The 12,236-nt window shown below is 42.3% G+C and overlaps 2 long non-coding RNA genes across 2 annotated transcripts; one reads left to right on the forward strand and one right to left on the reverse strand.

Moving 5' to 3' along the window:
* Positions 1-5,155: 5,155 nt before the first annotated feature.
* Positions 5,156-8,038, reverse strand: LOC134008707 (uncharacterized). Its single transcript, XR_009928176.1, has 2 exons — positions 7,975-8,038; positions 5,156-6,077 (listed from the first exon to the last, which is right to left on the reverse strand). It is a non-coding gene; the product is annotated as an uncharacterized LOC134008707 (long non-coding RNA).
* A 2,626-nt stretch (positions 8,039-10,664) lies between these two features.
* LOC134008944 (uncharacterized) lies at positions 10,665-11,495 on the forward strand. Its single transcript, XR_009928209.1, has 3 exons — positions 10,665-10,771; positions 10,975-11,161; positions 11,280-11,495. It is a non-coding gene; the product is annotated as an uncharacterized LOC134008944 (long non-coding RNA).
* Positions 11,496-12,236: the final 741 nt, after the last annotated feature.

Consider the following 12,236-nt stretch of genomic DNA (forward strand, 5'->3'; position numbering starts at 1 on the left):
GCACTCTATCTGCGGTCTCTCGAATCCATCTTAGATCCGAGCTGCCACTTGCAGTTTCTAATACACAAACATGACAAGGGGGTAGACAGGACAAGACGAGGTAAACATGAGGAGAGAGGAGGAAAAAAGGCAACACCCAGACAATGCTCCTAGAGGAGTACAGTGTGGGAACAGACAAAAACCTCAGCACATAAGTACAACAACATTTACAAAAACAGGCGAAGGCGTTGGATGGGGCAGGGGGGTGATATCTGTAGTAGGTGAAAGTTAATGTGTGAGTAGGTCTGGGTTGGCGCCCTCGACCTAGGCCACAATCAGTCCGATTCTCCCGTAGGCGTAGACCTACAGTCTAGCTCCAACTGCATTTAGAATCTAACAAGCTTACGATAAACTTTAACTAAAGCTGGCTATATAAAATACTACTAATAACAATTGATATGTGGTGGTCGAAATATGAAAAAATGCAGGATTTTCGTGAATTTACCAGCTAACTTGCTTCGGACCACTTAATTTGCAATTCATTGTTGCTAGCTCTACTAACTAGGCTAATAAGAGCTATATATAGAAGACTTACTTTGTATGCCAACGAACACCAATAATTTGAACTAATTTGACAGACTATAAGCCAACTGACTTCTGGTTATGATACACGTGCTCTCTAGCTAGCTTCAGTAAAAGTGTTGCTTATGTTAGATACTAGCTAGACCGTCTAGCTCTAACTGCGTTTCGAATCAAACAAGCTATAATCTTACGATAAACTTTATCTAAAGCTAGCTATATGAAATACTACTAATAACAATTGATATGTGGTGGTAAAAATATGAAAAAATGAAGGATTTTCATCAATTTACCAGCTAACTTGCTTCGGAGACACTGAAAATGAATGGGGTTGAACGGTGGAAAATGCAATGTTTGGAACTACAGGTCGCATGTGACACGCTTTACTTCCGCATTCCTCGATAACAATGGGAGTCTATGGAAGTGTCGCAACTCTCTTTTTCTATGGCTCTGAACTCGCCCATCAAAGTCAGTGGGTGTGGCTAGCGCGAATCTAGTCTGATCCATTGCGTTGGTCTGAAGTAGAGCCTGGATAGAGACGATGGAGGATCTTCATGAACTTTCTAGGGAGTTGGTGAGAGACATTTTAGACTTAGCTGACGATGTGGAAGCAGGACCTGCTGACCCAAAGCATGTAGCGAGTAAAGCAGAGGAACTTCTTGAAGTTTGGAGTTATTTCCGCACTTTCCGACCAAGATAGTGACCACAGTGACTGCAAATTTAGACTCTGGTACCAGGGTGCATCAGCATCTTCCTCCATCAAATTCGCTGCTTCTCAGCAGCTCCGGGCAAGTTTTAGACATTTGGTCCTGCACCTCGCACGCTGTCTCAACATGGGGGCTAGCATAACCGAGTCTTCCCCTCGATTAATATTAGCCGTAGCATTGCAAAGTGCGGAAATAACTCCAACTACAGAGGGTACAATTTCTGGGGAAATTGTAGGGTCTGCTCGCTTGCGTCGGTTGCAGGTGGGTCCGTCCCCTTAAGTTTTTCCCATCTAGTGATATTTTCAAGCATTTAGCCTACTCAAGAACCCCCTTTGAAACAAGCGAACCCCCTTTGAAACAAGCGAACCCCCTTTGAAACAAGCTACTGTAACAACGTTGTCACCGGCAGTATTTCCGATGGAATCGCGATTCAAACAGTGCCATCTGCTAACTGAAAATATGCCCCCAAAAACGTAAATAAGCTTTACATCTATTTAGGGAGAAATGGCTAATTCAAAATCAGAATCAGAATGGGATTTATTCGCCATGAAAGTTTGCACAGACAAGGAATTTGCTTTGGCAGGAAGGTGCATACAATAAACATACCTCAAATTTAAATATGTGGACTATCTATACTAAGGGTACATAAACTAGCAGTACTAAGTGGGATTAGAATATAATTAAGTATACAATAAAATAAAATTGCCGTAAATTACAATATAAAAATACAAAAATACAAATATTACAAAAAATACAAATGTACAAGATACCATTTTGTAATGCAGTGCAAAAAGCAGTGTGTTTTAAGCAAGAAGTCATTAGAGTCAGTGTGGTCCCTTGGCCTTGTTGAAGAGGCCAACAGCGGAAGGGAAGAAACTGTTTTTGTGGCATGAGGTATTGGTCCTGATGGACCGCAGCCTTCTGCCGGAGGGGAGTGACTGAAACAGGTAGTGTCCAGGGTGGGAGGAGTCGGCCACAATCTTCCTCGCTCGCCTCAGGGTCCTCGAGGTGTGCAGGTCCTCGAGGGTAGGCAGATTGCAGCCAATCACCTTCTCAGCAGTGCGGATGATACGCTGCAGTCTGCTCTTGTCCTTGGCAGTGGCAGCAGCGTACCAGACGGTGATGGAGGAGGTGAGGATGGACTCAATGATGGCTGAGTAGAAGTGCACCATCATTGTCTTTGGCAGGTTGAACTTCTTCAGCTGCCGAAGGAAGTACATCCTCTGTTGTGCTTTCTTGATGAGGGAGCTGATGTTCAGTTCCCACTTGAGGTCCTGGGAGAGGATAGTGCCCAGGAAGCGGAAGGACTCCACAGTGTTGACTGGGGAGTCACACAGGGTGATGGGGGTGAGTGGGGCTGTGTTCCTCCTGAAGTCCACAACCATCTCCACTGTCTTAAGAGCATTGAGCTCTAAGTTGTTCTGGCTGCACCAGGTCACCAGGTTGGCCGCTTCCCACCTATAATCAGACTCGTCTCCACCAGAGATGAGCCCAATAAGGGTGGTGTCGTCCGAAAAACTTCAGGAGTTGACGGATGACTGGAGGTGCAACTGTTGGTGTACAGGGAGAAGAGCAGAGGAGAAAGGACGCAGCCCTGAGGTGATCCGGTGCTGATGGACCGGGAGTCAGAGACTTGTGTTCCCAGCTTAACGCACTGCTTCCTGTCAGACAGGAAGTCTGTGATCCACCTGCAGGTGGAATCAGGCACGTTCAGCTGGGAGAGCTTGTCCTGAAGCAGGGCGGGGATGATGGTATTGAAGGCAGAGCTGAAGTCCACAAACAGGATCCTGGCATAGGACGCTGGGGAGTCCAGGTGCTGTAGGGTGAAGTGGAGGGCCATGTTAACTGCATCGTCCACAGACCTGTTGGCTCTGTAGGCAAACTGCAGGGGGTCCAGTAGAGGGTCAGTGATGGATTTAAGGTGTGCCAGCACCAGGCGCTCGAAAGACTTCATTACCACAGAGGTCAGGGCGACGGGTCTGTAGTCATTATGTCCTGTTGGCCTTGGCTTTTTGGGCACAGGGATGATGGTGGAGGACTTGAGACAGGCTGGCACATGGCATGTCTCAAGGGAGGTGTTAACCCTTGTGTTATCTTCGGGTCATTCTGACCCATCAGTCATTGTGACCCACCGTCGTATTGCGACAAATTTACCGCATACAAAGACAAAGTGAAGCATTTTCTTTTAACAGCTAGGCTGTCTCAGACCCCCCACATTGCAAAGGTTAAAAGAAAATTATTTTAATTTGTTTTTGTATTGGGTAAAATTGGGTAAACACAACGATGGTTCGTTATGAACCTTTGGGTCATGTGACCCGAAGGCAGCACGAGGGTTAAAGATGTAGGTAAACACCGGAGACAGCTGGTCAGCGCAGTGCTTGAGGGTGGCTGGAGAGACAGAGTCCGGCCCAGCTGCTTTGCGGGGATTCTGCCTCTTGAAAAGTCTGTTAACTTCACCCTCCTGAATGGAGAGAGTCGTCACTGTAGAGGGGGGGAGGTGGGAGGCCTCCTGGGTGGGAAGGGGTAGTTCAGGACTGTCCAATTGTCTTTCAAATCTGCAGTAGAACTCATTCAGGTCGTTGGCCAGGCGGGAGTCGTTAGTGGAGTGGGGGGCTCTGGGCTTGTAACACCTAACGACCGAGGCAGCCATCATCGGCGCCATCTTGGATCAATTAAAAAAATAAAATAAAAGAAGGCTAGCCAAACTTGACTGAGTGAGGGGATTGTTTTTAAGCGCCGGAAATGAGAAAGTTTCTTTTGACATAAAGTTTAGGCTGTGGCACTGAAGCCAGCGACGCACCACACAAGCTTGAGTTTAACCCTTGTGCTGCCTTCGGGTCACATGACCCAAAGGTTCATAACGAACCATCGTTGTGTTTACCCAATTTTACCCAACAACAAAAAAAAAATATATATATTTTAACCTTCGCAATGTGGAGGGTCTGAGACAGCCCAACGGTTAAAAGAAAATGCTTCACGTTGTTTGTGTATGCAGTAAATTTGTCGCAATACGACGGTGGGTAACAATGACTGATGGGTCAGAATGACCCGAAGAGAACACAAGAGTTAAATACATTCTTTAATGTGACATTACTTACTGTACATGCAAGTCTTGATTTGCTTAAATGTACACCCAGATAGCAGCTGATTCCGCGCCAGATCTGGCTGAGTTCCGGCAGATCCGCGTAAGTCGCATCCGTTTTGCGGATCCGTTCCAGATCCGATACAAATTAGTATCATTCTACGGAACTGGCCCGTTTTTGGAACGGATTCGGACATTTCTCTATCATTAATTTTACACTTAAATTTGCTCAGTCTTTTCTCGTCATTGACGACGTCTTAATCGAGTTTCAAACATTCCCAGACATGAAAAGTATTGGACATCGAGTCTTTAAAAGACAGCTTGCATATTTAATAGTCTATTAGCCTACGTTAATAACGTTGTCATTTAGCCGACGCTCTTATCCAGTAATAACCTGTGTCATCGGAACATTTTCCTGAACCCTCATTGTGTGCTACACTTTGTATTGTAAGACAATGTCAATGGGTTACACACTCATAGGCCTACTTGCATTCATAGCCTTCACCCTGATATACACAAGGCCAATTATACACCAATCTACCCCATAATACAACATCAGAAACCATGGTTGGCAAACTCTGTGCAGCCACATGTGGGTGGTTAAACAATAACACACAATTAGCACCACAATGTGTGATTAACAAGTCAGTTTATGTATAATGGTTAAGCCTAAAACTTAAAGCCACTTAGGGGCTGCTATACAGACTTAAAACAGTCTATGCCTATAGTAAACTAGCTGACTCACTCTCTTCTACCTTACACCGCTCCGTAGCTGGCTGTTGAAATCACAGACTCCTTGTAGTCATCGTTGTGTTTTGATGGCCCTTTATTGATCACAATGTTCTTCCATTGAACATGCAAGTCCATGTGTCCATGAAGCTCCATCAACAAACATTTTTACATTCCCATGAGTGTTGCGGTGTGTGCAAATTGATGCGATATATATAAACAAATGAAAATGGCTCTTACATAAGGGATGCAAAACCTGTGCAATATCAAGCCAGTCAACTGCATTAAACTTGTAAGATGGCAGATTTATTGACAGTCTGAACTAACAAACATGAATGTGCATTTTCCAGGAGGGATATCCTTAGCGGAGCTTATGAGATGAGCCCTCTGGAAATTGTAATGAGGATGTGCAATTATAATAGAGAGGCTATATGGATTGATAACATTGGATAGTCAGTGACACACCAGCCAGGTTGTCACCAAATTGCCTACCGTGCTAACAAAACATTTACATAACTTTGTAAAACATTTACGTAACCAAGCACTACACCATCTGATTTCACTTTGTGGCTCCCGTTTAATAAAGAGCAGCAACTCGATTGTAAAATCAGCTGGTATAGTGGTTGTTTGAATGAAAACCCACACATTTACATTTAGCAGACGCTCTTATCCAGAGCGACTTACAGTAAGTACAGGGACATTCCCCCGAGGCAAGTAGGGTGAAGTGCCTTGCCCAACGACACAACGTCATTAGACACGGCCGGGAATCGAACCAGCAACCTTCTGATTACTAGCCCGATTCTCTAACCGCTCAGCCACCTGACACCCTCTTGGCACTTGATTTCTGTACACATATTGACAAATGAGTAGAGACAACAGCTATGTTTGTGGAATGGAGAATGGTTGTTATAGCAGGAGGTAAGAAGAAGGAACACAGAAGTCCCCAACACTGTTGATGATGGGCAGCAGATCACCAGGAAGAATCTTCAACGCTCTGCTCACTGGAAAATAAAAGTAGTAAGTACATTTAGTCATTTAGCAGATGCTCTTACAGAAACAGCCAAGAACATTAAACTCATCTTGCTACAGAACCATGTTAAAGATTTGCTCATTACATGCTAAATAAGAGTCACCATAACCAACAACCCACTGGCAATCAGAACATAACATTATAAGAGGAGGAGTAATCCAACAGGCCTACTTTAGTAATTAAGGAGGTGTTTAGTTGGTTTAATAGCCGAGCTAGCTCATGACTTGAAGGTATTTTTTGACATAATTTGACATTTGCTGTTAGACTTTTAGAAGTGCATGGCAACTATCAATTAAGCATTTACTTTTGCAGTATACCGATAGACCTCGTATATTACTCTACATCCCAAACTGTAAATATAAACAACGTTAAAACGTTACAAACAAGTAATGTAAATGTTTTTTGTCCCGTTATAATCAACAAGCGGCAAGCAGATCGCACGAGATGTCTTGTCTCGTGAATTTGTGGCTAAACATTCGGACAAAAGCCGTTATTTTGGGCAGTTAGAGGACACTTCAGCAAACTAGGTGGTCTAACAATATGTCACACTAGTGACACGGTTAAAAGCAGGTGTTATCCTTGGGCCACAGTCACACAGCCGAGAGACAGATGCAGAAAATGTTTTTTTAATGATATAATAAAGGATAAAAATGTCCAAATACTAAAAACAATGTAAATGTCTCGTAGCCTATGGCTACTTTGGCGTATGTCCCCTCCGATCCAAGAACGCCGTCGGCTCCGCGCCTGCAGTGCGTAGGCCTGCCTGGACAAGAATAATAATGGGCTACTTTTGATTCGCACAGTGACAAGTAACTGTGTAGGGGAGATTCAAGTACTTCCCTTTACGTTCATCGGACGAGCCGTGGTTGTGCCTCCGGAGTCCGAATGGGAGCAGCGGAATTTTGATCGTCGCTTCTCTGTGCTCCTGCGTGTGTCCCAGTAGAATCCTGCCTTCTGTTCAATCTCCGCTCCTTTTTGAAGGAGTTCCTCTCATTGGTTGGCCAATCAGTTGGGGATCATTTAGCAGTGATGGGCTGCGTCCCTGTCAGCTGGGGAGTTCCCTCCCCCCGTCCCTGACGTCAAACAGCACACACAACACCATGCACACAATCACAGCAAACAACACGAAAATACCACAGCAAACAATATGAAAATACCACAGCAACCAATAGTCAAAACCAAACTAAAACAACAGACAACATAGGCTGGCCAACTGACATCTGTGACACTATACAGTACCAGCTTTTGAAAAGTAACGTTGAGTAAGTAGATACAAGTTTATAATCTTCTTGTAACTAAACATGACTAAATGTAACCTTATACAGTGGGTATACTAGCTGCTGTAGCTAGATGGCGCTAGCAATATACATCGAATACGATCCAGTGGTGTGCTCTGTTAAATTGGCCAGTACTGTAGCTACTTAGCTACTGGCCGGGCATTTTTAGCCTCTTTATGCATCTAAATTAGAAAATCCATGAGGTCCTTCATTCATTAATTTCAGTTTAGCCTCCATAAAGAGGCTAAAAATGTCGATATATATATATATATAACCGATTGGTCGGTCCATTCTACAATTTTAAAAGCTATTGTAAAACCACGAATGGGAGAACTGCTATAAAATAAACTAGTAGCTCTAGTAGCTCGAGCTACTACAAGCTAGCTCTAGCTTTGTCTACTGTAGCTCAGTACTACTAGTAGAGTAACGGAACATTAGCCAGATTTGCCATAGTGTGCGAGCTACAACACAAACGTAATAAATACATTTCATTCATTTTTCATATTTAATTCAATATTATTCAATATTTTATTTAATTAATAATTGTTGCACATAGTAATGTTATTTATATTATTACATTATCACGCTTACCTCGATGTTGATTAAAACTGTTCTCTTCAACGTCGCTGTCCGTTGCTCATGTGTAGCTCTACTTTTAGCCAGACAGGATATGGATGAGCATTGGCAACGGCAACTGTCAATTACTTGAAATGACCATTCAGAAGCAAGTTGTCGCCTGTGAACAGCTAGTTTTCAGAGTCAATCGGCCAATCAAAAATTATGCACTTTCCATTGTATTTTATTATTTCACCATATAATTTGTAACGGCACTTAATTAGTTTATTCTGATCTTAGAAATAATATCTGATTGTATTCATTTGTTAAAACATGATCTTAGTCATGTAAAAAATGTTCTTTCAGTTTGAGGTTTACCTGGAATACTGTAACAGAAAGGAGTCACATCACATCTTCAGCACAACAGGAAGGTGAGTCAAACACACAAACATACAATGTGTTACAATATTTATGGCACCCCTTGGAAACAATGAGTAAAAAGTGTTAACTTGTTTTGTTTTTTTGTATTAACTTTGTTGTAATTCAGATAAATGTCTGATACACACACATACAGACACATACATCAGTAGAGGGCTGGGGTTAAACCCCAGATGGACCCTAAAACATGTATTTCTGTCAGAATCTATTTTAGAGAGAAGATGAAAAGGAGGCAACCTCCATTAACAGACTCCGGAGTCAGGCGGAGGGCACGCTTTGCATTAGAAAAACGACTCCATGACATTGCAGACAACTCTCAGTTACCAGAACAGGCGGTAGAAAACAGGGCAGACCCATGTGTTAACACTAATGACAGCGATGGCAACCATGATTGTGACTCTACTCAGGTTGAGGATGACAATTCAGATGACCATCACACAGACATAGAATGGGGGGAAGAAGAAATGGTTTCTGAGTCTGATGCTGACACTGATGAAGAGCATGTGAGCCTTTTGGACAGCTTAGCCAATTGGGCTGTACAGTTCAGTATTTATTTGGTCGCGCTCACAGCCCTCCTTACCCTGTTGAGGGTATTCCACCCAGAACTGCCAAAAGATGCTAGGACTGTCCTCAAAACTGAAATTAATTACAAAATACAAGAAAAATGTGGTGGGTTGTATCATCATACAGGTATCTTGGCAGCGCTTCGTAACACCTTATCTCAAATACGCAATGTTGCTGATGGCTTTAACTTCAAACTGGAGATTAATATTGATGGGTTACCACTGTTTAAAAGCACAAATATTCAGTTATGGCCTATTTTAGGACTTCTGTTAAGTGTTCCAATGAAGGAACCTGTTGTCATAGGCATTTTTTGTGGCAGTAAAAAACCTTATCCAGCTGAAGAATTTTTGCGAGACTTCACATGTGAGTTACAACAGCTACAGAGAGGTTTTGATTTCAGTGGGAAAAAAGTGTTCCTTGAACTGGTTTCTGTTGTGTGTGATACACCTGCTAGGGCATTTGTAAAAAACACAAAGGCTCACAATGGATATCACGGATGTGATAAATGTTCCCAGCCAGGTGTTTACATTAACAGACGAATGACTTACCCTTTAAATAATTACATGTTACGGACTGACTCATCATTTTCAGAGAGAGCTGATGAGGATCATCACCATGAAGGACCTCATGGATTTTCTAATTTAGATGTTGGTATGGTAACTCGGTTTCCCCTTGATTACATGCACCTTGCATGTTTAGGTGTAATGCGCCGATTGCTAAACATTTGGCTGAGGGGCCCTTTGATGTTTCGTTTGTCCTCTAGTCTTGTTGACAGGATTTCAGAAAGTCTAACTCAGATGCGTAGGTATATACCAGCAGAGTTTGCAAGGAAACCACGATCCCCTCGAGAATTAGATAGTTGGAAAGCTACAGAGTTCAGACAATTTCTCTTGTATACAGGACCTGTTGTTCTGGAACCATATTTAGACAGTAATTTATATAACAACTTCATGTTGTTATCTACAGGTATTTCAATCCTTGTCAGTCCACAGCTCTGCTCTATGTATAGTAAATATGCAAACACGCTGCTCAGCACATTTGTTAGTCATTTTGGGGAGCTGTACAGCAGAGATGCCTTAGTGTATAATGTCCATTCCTTGGTCCACCTGTCTGCAGATGCAGATGTGCATGGTTGTTTGGACACTATCTCAGCTTTTCCATTTGAAAATTACCTTCATAAACTGAAAAGGTGTGTTAGAAAGCCTGAATTTCCTCTTGCTCAGGTAAGAAGGTTATCAGAGGTTCAAAAGATCTGCAGCATTGGTTGTCTTCTTAGACCCTTCTAAGAAGGCAACATTATGTTGGACCTGTTCCTGATGGCCTTCAAGCTGAAACACAGTACAGAGAGCTACACACTAAAGAATGGACAATGAAAGTGTCCACAGGCGATAATGTTTTTGCTATAGGCAGAGATATCTGTGTTTTACATAACATCACTCAATCTGTGGAAGGAATTTATGTAGTATTCAAAGTTTTCTCAAAAATTGAAAAGTTCTTCAACTATCCCATGGGCTCAGATTTTCTTAGAACATTTATTGTGTCTCAACCAACAGGACCTTTTAAGGTAGCTAAAGTGTCAGACATCTCCTTTAAGTGTGTCCTCTTACCCTATAAAGATAGGTTTGTTGTCATGCCTTTTTTACACATGCATAGTGACAGGGCATAGTTGGAGTGGTGGGTATAAGGAGGGAGGGTGGGGAGTTTGAGTAATGGGAGACTAATGACTAATAATAAGACAAATTACTGCCAAGACCAACAGAAAAAACAGCACATTTACTCCAAATGAAAAAGGGCCCACAAAGGGTTCTGGATACTTGTGAATTTTAATGATGTATTTTCAACGAAATGGTTGTTAAGACGTACAGAAACTAACTACAATAAGTGCACTCAATACGTGTTGAAAGTCAGACTCTAACAACAATACCTAACGACTACAAAGACAGACAATTAATGAATGGAAAACATTTTGGGTTATTATTTCCAAAGAAATTATGAAATAATGCTCATTTTAATCTGTAGCATTTTCTTTTTCAGATGTATATAGTTGTGGAATTTACTGAAACAAAAACAGTAAACATTATATCAGACTCATGGTTTGAAGATGGTATGACTTGGTGGCCAAACTACAAAAGTGATGAACGCATCAATAGAGCTGTCCAAAAACGGGAGGAACCAGGACCAGACTGGAAACAGTATGATGTTCGAGTCCTCTTAAGAGCTGGTACGGAATCATTTAGAAAGTTAACTTAATAAGGCATTGAAATGATTAAATCATGAAATATTTGAAAGTTTACAGTTTATTATTTACTAACAATTCAGATTTTCAAAACTTTTATCAGGTGACTACATGAAGGCAAAAGAAAAGCTGAGGGTCTCACTGATCTGTAACACTTCAGAGTTACAAACTGATGACGAGGAACAAGTGATTATGAGGAAAAGAAAAAGTAAGCCAAGGTAAGAGAAAATCTGAGGGCCTCACTGATCTGTAACACTTCAGAGTTACAAACAGATGATGTTTTTAATTAGGATAAGTAATGAGCCAATGTTTTTCAATTCTAAACTAGTTTTACTACATGCTCTTATGGTTCTTATGGTTCTCTTTGGTTGTTCACAATGTGTGCTTCATGTTTTGGCTACTCGCAATGTTTTGTGGCTATCTCGTTGTTATGATCAGTGACCTATGCACTTTGTAAAGCTCTCTCTTGGAAGTCGCTTTGGATAAAAGCGTCTGCTAAATGAATAAATGTAAATGTAGTTTTTATGTTGCACATACCAGATTGTTAGCTCTTTTGCTTTGCTTGTTAGGATCATTTTTGGTGATACGGACTGACAGTGAGGCAGATGAGTGGAACAAGAGAAGACGCACCTCCACTCCATTGCCTCCTATTCCTCCACCTACCCTCAATGAAGTTTGCCAGACCACTACTAGACCTCTGCCAGGCCCGAGGCATACTACAGCTCCTGCACCACTTGTCCCTAGCCCTCCACCTTACATTCTTCCAAGTCCTCCACACCACTTCTCTGCTGGAAATTGTCCAGATTTGAGGAGGCAATCTGACCGTGGTTGTGACACAGGTAGGCCTACTTCAATAAACAATTTCATATCACAGGTCTTATCAAATGTCTTTGTTCTTAATGTGCTCAATTTACCTACCTGTCCTCAGCTCCAATGTCACTGGTTGACACCCCTACGCGTCTGCCCTCAAGTCCTGTGTGCCGGATCTCTGCCACCCCTCTGTCAGATGATGGCCAAGACCACCTTTTCGTCCCTAGCTTTAGACTGGGAAGACCGGCAC

The sequence above is a fragment of the Osmerus eperlanus genome, chromosome 22, assembly GCF_963692335.1.
Source record: "Osmerus eperlanus chromosome 22, fOsmEpe2.1, whole genome shotgun sequence".
In the NCBI taxonomy this organism is placed as follows: Eukaryota; Metazoa; Chordata; class Actinopteri; order Osmeriformes; family Osmeridae; genus Osmerus; species Osmerus eperlanus.